General features: G+C 38.5%; 1 long non-coding RNA gene across 1 annotated transcript; it reads right to left on the bottom strand.

Annotated features, from left to right (window-relative positions):
* Positions 1–5,056: 5,056 nt before the first annotated feature.
* LOC115294421 lies at positions 5,057–8,248 on the bottom strand. The gene is made up of 3 exons (XR_003909886.1): positions 8,185–8,248; positions 6,141–6,265; positions 5,057–5,232 (listed from the first exon to the last, which is right to left on the bottom strand). It is a non-coding gene; the product is annotated as an uncharacterized LOC115294421 (long non-coding RNA).
* Positions 8,249–8,457: the final 209 nt, after the last annotated feature.

Below are 8,457 nucleotides of genomic sequence, written 5' to 3'. Positions count from 1 at the left end.
GGATTCTAAGGTTGCCATAACCTTCTATAATAACTAAATGGTATATTTAACTTGTACCATTTGTTTAAAAGGCTCTCTATTCCCCCACTGATTTGTAGTGCCACAGATGTTATACAGTAAATCCCCCTTATGAAAAGGACTGATTTTGGGCTCCATTCCCTGTTTTATTTGTCCATTCCTGAATAAATGCCACAGTGTCTTGATTACTATTCTTTCATAATGTCTCAATATCTGACAGGCAAAATTCCTCTGAGATAGTCTTCAGAAATTTCCTTTGGGAAGCTCCTTTTGGGAGCTTGTATACCCTCATAAAACTCCAGAAAGTCTCTTCTTTTTATGTTCCACAGAACAAAATAGATAGTGGGAAAGAAAATTTTAAATATTTGTGGAGTAATCAGATTTTCTTTCAAAACTGAATCTTCCTGTCCATGAACATGGTATAGCAATTAATTTATTTAGGTCTTTTATAGTTTTATTCAAAAATGTTTCATAATTTTCTCTGTAACTTCTTAAACTATCCTTTGTCAGAAATTTCCAGTTACATCAGGCTTTCGTTTCTAACTATCTCTTACCTCTTGCTTCTGTAATCAAAGTTAAACAACTCTTTGGCTATGGTTGTAGGAGAAAAGGCCACATGCTGAAAATTTTTAAGACCTGAATTATGGAGAGGCAAGTAAAGGGGTGATCACTAGCCGGTCTTCACACATTAAAATGACAACCTCTTGGGACCCCTGTGTGTCTCAGTCAGTTGAGCATCTGACTCTTGGTTTCAGTTTGGGTTATGATCTCAGGGTCATTAGATCAAGCCCCACCTTGGCCTCCATGCTGAGCATAGAGCCTGTTCAAGAGTCTTCCTCTGTGCCTTTCCCCTGCTTGTGTACTTTTCTCTCTCTCTCAAAAAAAAAAATTTAAAAAAAACCTGACAGCCTCTCTCTCTGTATCTGCAAATACCTAAGAGCTGCCACACAATTGTCAGTCTCACTTCTGTGAATTGCTTAGTGATCCTCTGGGAAAGGGTTTACATGTTTAAACATAAGTAAATGAAATTTGAAAGAGTAAATTGACAGTATCCACTTGACATGTGATCAATGTATATCTGAAAGGAAATGGAATAAAAATATTTAAAGGAGATTATGGCATTGAAGGTCTATAAAAGTGTAAATAATTGTCCAAAGGAGTAAAACATTAAGGGTATTAAGAATATTTTTATCTAGGTGTCTTTTTAACTTTTAAAATCACATGACATAATTTGTTGATTAAAGGATTCTTCCATAGCACTCAAATTCTATGGAAAAATGTCCCAATTTTTTCTTTTTTTTAATGTTTATTTATTTATTGTGTGTGTAAGAGAGAGAGAGAGCAGGAAAGGGGCAAAGAGAGAGGAGGAAAGAGAAATCCAAGCAGGCTCCACACTCCAGCACAGAGTCCAATGTGGGGCTCATTCTCACAAACTGTGAGATCATGACCTGAACCAAAATCAAGAGTTGAACACTTACCCTACTCAGCCACCTAGGTGTCCCCCAATTTATTTCCTTATAAAAATATTCACTTTCTAAATTTGCAAGTGATATTATAGTAAACAGCAAAGGGATAAGGTCTTAGAATAATTATTTTTTTATATAAAACTGATCAAACAATGCAAAGTTTTCTTGACACCCACTGGCCATGCCCGATTTATCATATTCTATCTTTCCCCTTTCAAAACATTCTAACTTCTCTTTCTTCTCTCTCCATTGAGAAATTTCATTAAATGCCTTGTCAGTAGCACTGTGCTATTTTAAATGATGTAGAAGAATAATATAAAATATAACAAAACCCCACAAAGGAATTTAAAATATATTTGTGTAGGCAAGAGATGGAATAATACAAGAAGAGATATGCATAGCATTGACATCAGGTTCCAAAACACAAGCACTCATTGTTGGAAAACCAAACAAAAACAAAAGAAAAACTTAGAGCTTCCCAAATAGTTCTGTGAAGTATAAAGATAGAAAGAAGACTATATTCCTATTTTCATAAAGTCCAGTGCTTATGATACTAGATTCTCTGAATGTCTGTATCAATTTTTTTTAGGTCTAGAGAATGTGCTTCAAAGAGCTAAAGAGTAAATGTGAAGGATTCAGTAGAACAGTATCACCTCTTTTTATCCCTTCATTAGTGGGCAGAAATGGCCTACTCAAATATTTTGTCCATCATTTAGTTTGCATTTGCAAGAAAGAAAATGATTCTCCATTGCTTGAATGTTTTTGATGTCATGCCTCAGAAATAACTGCATGTTATTCATTGCCTATGTGTGCCTACATTAGGGAAATATGTTCCTCCAACTGAGTTAAATCAAACTTTCCAAAGGATACCATAGTCATGAAAAAGTAAGTCACCACAATGGAGCTCTTTGTTAATTGAATAATGCTTAGCACATAGTGACTAGCACTCAACAAATATTTTTTGAATAAACAGCTTATTTAGACATGGAGTGGGAACTAATATTCACCACATCATATTAGGAAACCCATATGAAAGAGAAGAAAGGAATAGTGAAAAAATGGTTATGCTGCATGAATCATGCTTCTTTTAGGCATGGTCAGTAGGTGATGCTTTTGTTTTGTTTTCTTATATATGTTTTTGTATTTTTAACCTTTCTGTAGTTTGTCAATTTTTTAGACAGGGGAGAGCTTTTAAAAATAAAGGATTTCAGTTAGTTAGGTATAGTTCCTTTCTACATAATTATACAATATTGAAGGGAAAATATTTTAATTTTTTTACTTTATTTAAAGAAAACGTTAATGTTCTTTTGAGAGAGAGGGAGGGAGAGACAAAGCTCAAGTGGAGCCCAACATGGGGCTTGATTCCATAACCGTGAGTTCATGACCTGAGCCAAAATCAAGAGTTGGATACTCAACTGACTGAACCACCCATGCACCCTGGGAAAATATTTTCAAATACAATAAACTTGGACATTTATAAGGAGATAGTCCCGTTTTACAGGATGAGCATGAGCAACATATTTGAGAATCTTACTGACTGACTTCTTTCTTTAAGCAGGATAAAAGACAGCCTCCCTTTCTATGTTATCCCCACACAATATGAAAGATGGTTGGGAGGCAGAGAGACAAGTAAAATTTCAACTTTATGAATAATTTTGTTCTTATTCAATGTTAATCTTGACTCTCAAAGCCCTCCAATGTAGAAGCTAATTTCAACTTCAGACTTTGTTCAAATGTAACAATGACCATAGTGTTTAAATACCAAAAGTTACTTCAGCATGGTAGTTGTTAGAATTTCAGGAAGACCATGAATCAAAGAGAAGGAATATGTTTTGTTGGGGTTATGTGTTGGGGATTTGCCCAGAACACATCCCTGGCTTGTCTCTCCTCTGTGACCACTCTACCCCACAAGAGGTGGAGTGTCCCACCTGACGGGCGAGTTTTCAAGCATGAACTGGGCACCAGAAGCCCTCTCAGCTCTTCTCCCTCTTGACAGCCTCCATTTTCACAACCGCCGGAGGCCTTCTCCCAGAGGTGTTTGGGGAGGATATTAGTTTCCCAAGATTGCTATGACACATTATCATAAATTTTGTGGCTCATTATAACAGAAATCTATTCTTTCACACTCTGGAAGCCAGAAATCCAAATTCAGTTTCATTGGGCCAATATCAAGGATTCAGCAGGTCACACTCCCTCAAGAGACTGATGGTGGTGAGGGGGAGGTGGTTTTTGCCTCTTCCAGCATCTTAGGCTCTGACATTCCTTGGCTTGTTGCCGCATCATTCTAGTCTCTGCTTTTGTGGTCACATTGCCTTCTCCTTTCTGTCTTATCTCCCACTGGTACTCTCTTGTAAGGACTCTTCTAAAGATACTTAGGCCCACTTTGATATCCAGAAAACTCTCCACCTCTCAAGAATCTTAACTTAAATCACATCTGTAAAACTTTACCAGTTAACCTTGACAGGTGCTAGAGATTAAGATCTGACATTTTTGGATGGCCATTATCAAGGCCAGTACATGGGGGAAGGCTGCCTTGTCCAGTATCATCAGGACAGACCAGACATTGCTCATAATTCTAGTCGATTTGGCCCACAGACTAAGTTATGTCCTCCAGTGTAAATTGTGTCCATAGTAAAGCTGATATTTTGATTTCCCAATCTGCCTTCCTCTTGATTTCTCAGAATATTTAGGACATGGACAAGAGGAGAAGTACTATTTATTAGGGTCCTCCTTGAAACTTAGAGAAATTACATAAAAATAATGTCATATAGTCATCTTGTAACTACTCGAGAAACCCTCTTTTACCATGTACCGCAGTGAAGAAGTGAAAAAGCAAAACCAGTATAGGATAAAAACAGGGAAGAGGAGACAGAACACAGAGATAGAGACCTAATTCCACCACTGCGTGCATATTCATTTCGCACACTGGAGTGTCTATATACAGCACCTGAAAAATATCACTGAATTAATAATTTAGATCATGATTATGCCTCTAATTTCCTACCGTAGTCTACTAAATAGACATTGTAATGAAAAGCATATTTTATTTACAATTATAGTTTATGAACCCAAATGTAAACTGACAGTAATGAGACGATGGTGTCACTAAATCCATTTTAATGTAAATTGCCACATTTAAAATATTCTGAAAGCAGGAAGGGCAGTTAATGAACCTAGTACTGATATCCTTGTCAGAAATGCCTGGCTTATGCCCTGATCTTCTGTTTCTAACTAGATGATGATCACCTCCTCATCCTTTACATGTTTATTGTTTTTCCTCATGATGCTCTAATTATAACAGTTTTTCCTCCCCCCACACCCCCTCCCGGCTATCAGCAAACCTGGTTTGAATTAGAAAGGAACAACTCTTTGGCTATAAACGCAAATCTGTCTCCTAAGCAAGAGCTGGCTTGCTCTGTGTGTAGCAAGGGAAGCAATGATGTAACAAGGGTAATTATAACCTGAGCTGACTGGTGTCACTGCAGAGAAGGGCCTGTCAGCGTTTCGCTGTGAGTAATGATAGCAGTGGCTCTGCCCGGACGAAACACCAATGGGTGGAGTTCTTGGACAGCTTATAGTCTAAGGGTGCAACTTTTAATTAAAGACTTTGAGGCAAAACGCTATACTTGCTGCAATCCTGTATTGTGATGCGCAGTCTTTTCTTCCTGGTGGTGGCCAGTCTAGAATTGGGAGCCACACATGGACTTCAGGCCAAAGCCTTAGAACAGAGCCATGACAGTGGCTCAGACTGGAAATGAAAAAGTGAGGAAGGAAGCAAGTCTTTTCAACAACTCCTTGTTTTTTCTATTTCTTCCCTCAAAAATGTGTTCTCTTGGTGATATTTTAGCTTGTGTTACCCAAGACCTACCACAATCTGATGAAAACGTCATGGAAACTAGAGATAATAGTGAAGGAGTCAGTGTTCACCTTTAAATCCACACAGAAAATGAATGATTTGGGGGGGGGGAAATAGTTGTAATTCCCATTACATAGAAAGTCCACAATTTCTCAGTATGTGAAGAACTCTTTGAATTTGATAAAATGCCAACGACACAATAGAAATATGGGCAACAAACATGAACAGACATTCATTTAATGCAAATAAACCTAAATGGAAAGGCACTTGGCCTCTTACATTCTAAGAGACAAGCAAACTAAAGTTGCACAGAAGCCTTCTCACCCTCTGGATGGGCAAAAATCTCCAGGTCTGGCAACACAGTGTGTCTGCAAAGATGTGGGGAGACAAGCTCATCATTTGCTGATGAGACTGCAAAATGGTCCAAGCCCTTTGCAGCGTGTATTCGTTTTCTGCTGCTGCTGTAACAAATCGTCATGACTTCAAAGGCTTAAGACAAGACAAATTTATTATCTTACAGTTCTGCTGATCAGATATATCTCACAGGGCTAAAACTAGTGTGTCAGCAGGATTGTATTCCTTACTGGAAATGCCAGGAGAGAATCCATTCCTTTGGCATTCTGGAACTGAGGTTACCATTCAAGTTGGTGATAAAATTTGGTTTCTTACAGTGTTTAGCTGAGGGCCCTTTCCAGCTTCTGGGGCTGCTTACATTCTTTGGCTCATGACCTCCTCCCACCTTCAAGGACGGCAATGGCAGGCTATGCCCCTCTCACGTCACTTCTATCTTATGAACTCACCAGCTTTCTCCCTCTTGCACTTCTAAGGATTCATGCGATTATATTGAGTGGAGATAGTCCAAGATAACATCTTCATTTCAAGATCTGGAAGCTTAGTCACATCCTGAAAGTGTCTTTTCCTGTGCCTAAGATATCAACAGGTTCAAAAGGTTAGAATGTGGACTTTTTGTTTTTTCTCTCCCTCCCCCCCAGCTTTACTGACATATACTAGACAAATAAAATTGTAGAATATTTAAACTGCACGCAAGATGATTTGACATATGTATACATTGTGAAAGGATTTTTCTAGGTTTAAAATCAAATGCATTTGCACAGTCAATGTAAGTGAGTGCTCATGGATAGTTTTACTCCCTTTGTAATATTTCCTGTGCTTTTCAGTTACTATAAATATCATTTTTCATATGAAGTTAAATATCACTAATGATAAATTTAACATTTCAGCCTGGCATAAGCTTTCTAGTGTCTGCAAAGCTTAGGAAAAGCGGGGAAACCACAGAACTGTGGTTCTGTACCCAGAACCAACACCGGGCTCAATACCCTAAATATTTCCAGCTGTATTGGTACCTACCCCCAAAAATGAACCAGCGCTTAGTACAAATTGCTAAAACTTCTGACTTCAGTAATGCAATCTGAATCTCTATATGGGGGGGTGTAACATTTTTCATCACCTTGGTTTCCTACAAGCATTCAAGGACAGAGCCTATAAGAATAATATATGGGCTTTTAGCCTTTTATTTATGTATTTATTTATTTTTTGCCTTTCAGTGATGTAGTAAAATTCCAATATATCACATTCTTCATCCATTTAAGAATTTTGTCTCAGCATGGTAGGATTAGGTGATTGTTATTTTCTTGCTTGCAGTTATGTCTTCCAAACAGCTACATATTATTTTTTGATCAGAAACAAGGCTATATTATTTAAGTGTCCATTATAAAAATCTCGCTGTAGCTTTATATTAATTTTTGATACCCCATAATAGTAATTTAAAAACCTATCAAGTGTTTGTCCAGCAATCATGCCTATCAAGTTTTAATATCCAGCTCTCTGACCTGATTCTGTCCCTTCTCATTATCCTCATTCGGTCCTGCTGCCTGGGCTGTGTTGTTCTCTTGCCACGCTCAAGAGTGTCTTTTAAAGGTGAAATGAATGAGTGTGTGTGTGTGTGTGTGTGTGTGTGTGTGTGTGTGTGTGTGAGTAAGAGTAAGGGAGAGGAGAACAACTAGTTTTCTTTGAAAAGCATACCCTACAAAACCAAAATGTCTCCCAAAGGTAAAAGAAAAATCACACGATCGATTGTAGTTGTTAATAGACTATGCCATATGATTTGCAACGCATTGTCTTTGTATACTTATTTACTTCGTTATGGATTAATTTAAAAACCAGCCCTCTGGGCCTAAGGAACAAAATTCCTTGCAGGTATCCTGCTTAGGCTCAGTGTGGAGGCTCAGGGACCTCCGTCATTTCGAAGTCAGAAAAGCACCCCCTTCGTATGACATTTTCTTTAATTCTATTAAAAGGATAATTAAGGAAACTTGTTTGAAGCTTCCGTCTTCATAGGACAGCCTTCAAACACTTTGAGTAAAAATAATTACTGCCACACAAAAAAGAAAGAAAAGCACCCTACAGATTATGACCGTCACCTTCAAACGGTCTTTTCATAAACCATCTCTTCATTCTGATACCTGACCAGATCCTCCAATGCCAGCAAGAGACCTCCAGGCACATCACACACAGTGCAGTAGGAAAAAGCCCCGCTTAGGAATCTGGCTTGGAGTCACATTGCAGACCTTCAGCCCCTTTCTTGGCTTTAGGCAAGCAAGTAAACCTCTTGATGATCTTCACCATCAGTGGTCTCTTTGCCTCATAGAACTGTTTTGGGGGACTTGGAGAGACAAGCACCAAACAGTGTTCAACATTCAAGAAGGAATCCTTGCTCTCCCTTCTGGCCTTGGGACTATTATAAAATTGACATGCACCCAGCATGCTCCAGGATATTTGGAACCCATTTTTAAGAAGAACCTGCTACTATAGAAAGAAACTTACCACAGATTACTTCAAAGCAGAAACAGACCGTCATGTATTCTCAGTGGGGGCTACATTCTTATCCCCATACACTCGAATGCTCTGGAGTCCACACCTGCACTGGCAGCTCGGCAGAGCCGGAGTATTGATACCCCAGGCAGCACTTGAATGGGCCCCACGCTATTGTTTCAGAGGGAGACCTGAGCGCTCAGGGTAGTGGAACACACATAAACCCAGTAAAAACCTAAGAGCTTAAATAAGCCTCTGTGTAACCTACTCATGAATCAGAAAGGA

The sequence above is a fragment of the Suricata suricatta genome, chromosome 6, assembly GCF_006229205.1.
Source record: "Suricata suricatta isolate VVHF042 chromosome 6, meerkat_22Aug2017_6uvM2_HiC, whole genome shotgun sequence".
Lineage (NCBI taxonomy): Eukaryota > Metazoa > Chordata > Mammalia > Carnivora > Herpestidae > Suricata > Suricata suricatta.
The sequence above is the reverse complement of the archived record's forward strand: the minus strand, read 5'-3'. Positions and strand labels throughout refer to the sequence as shown.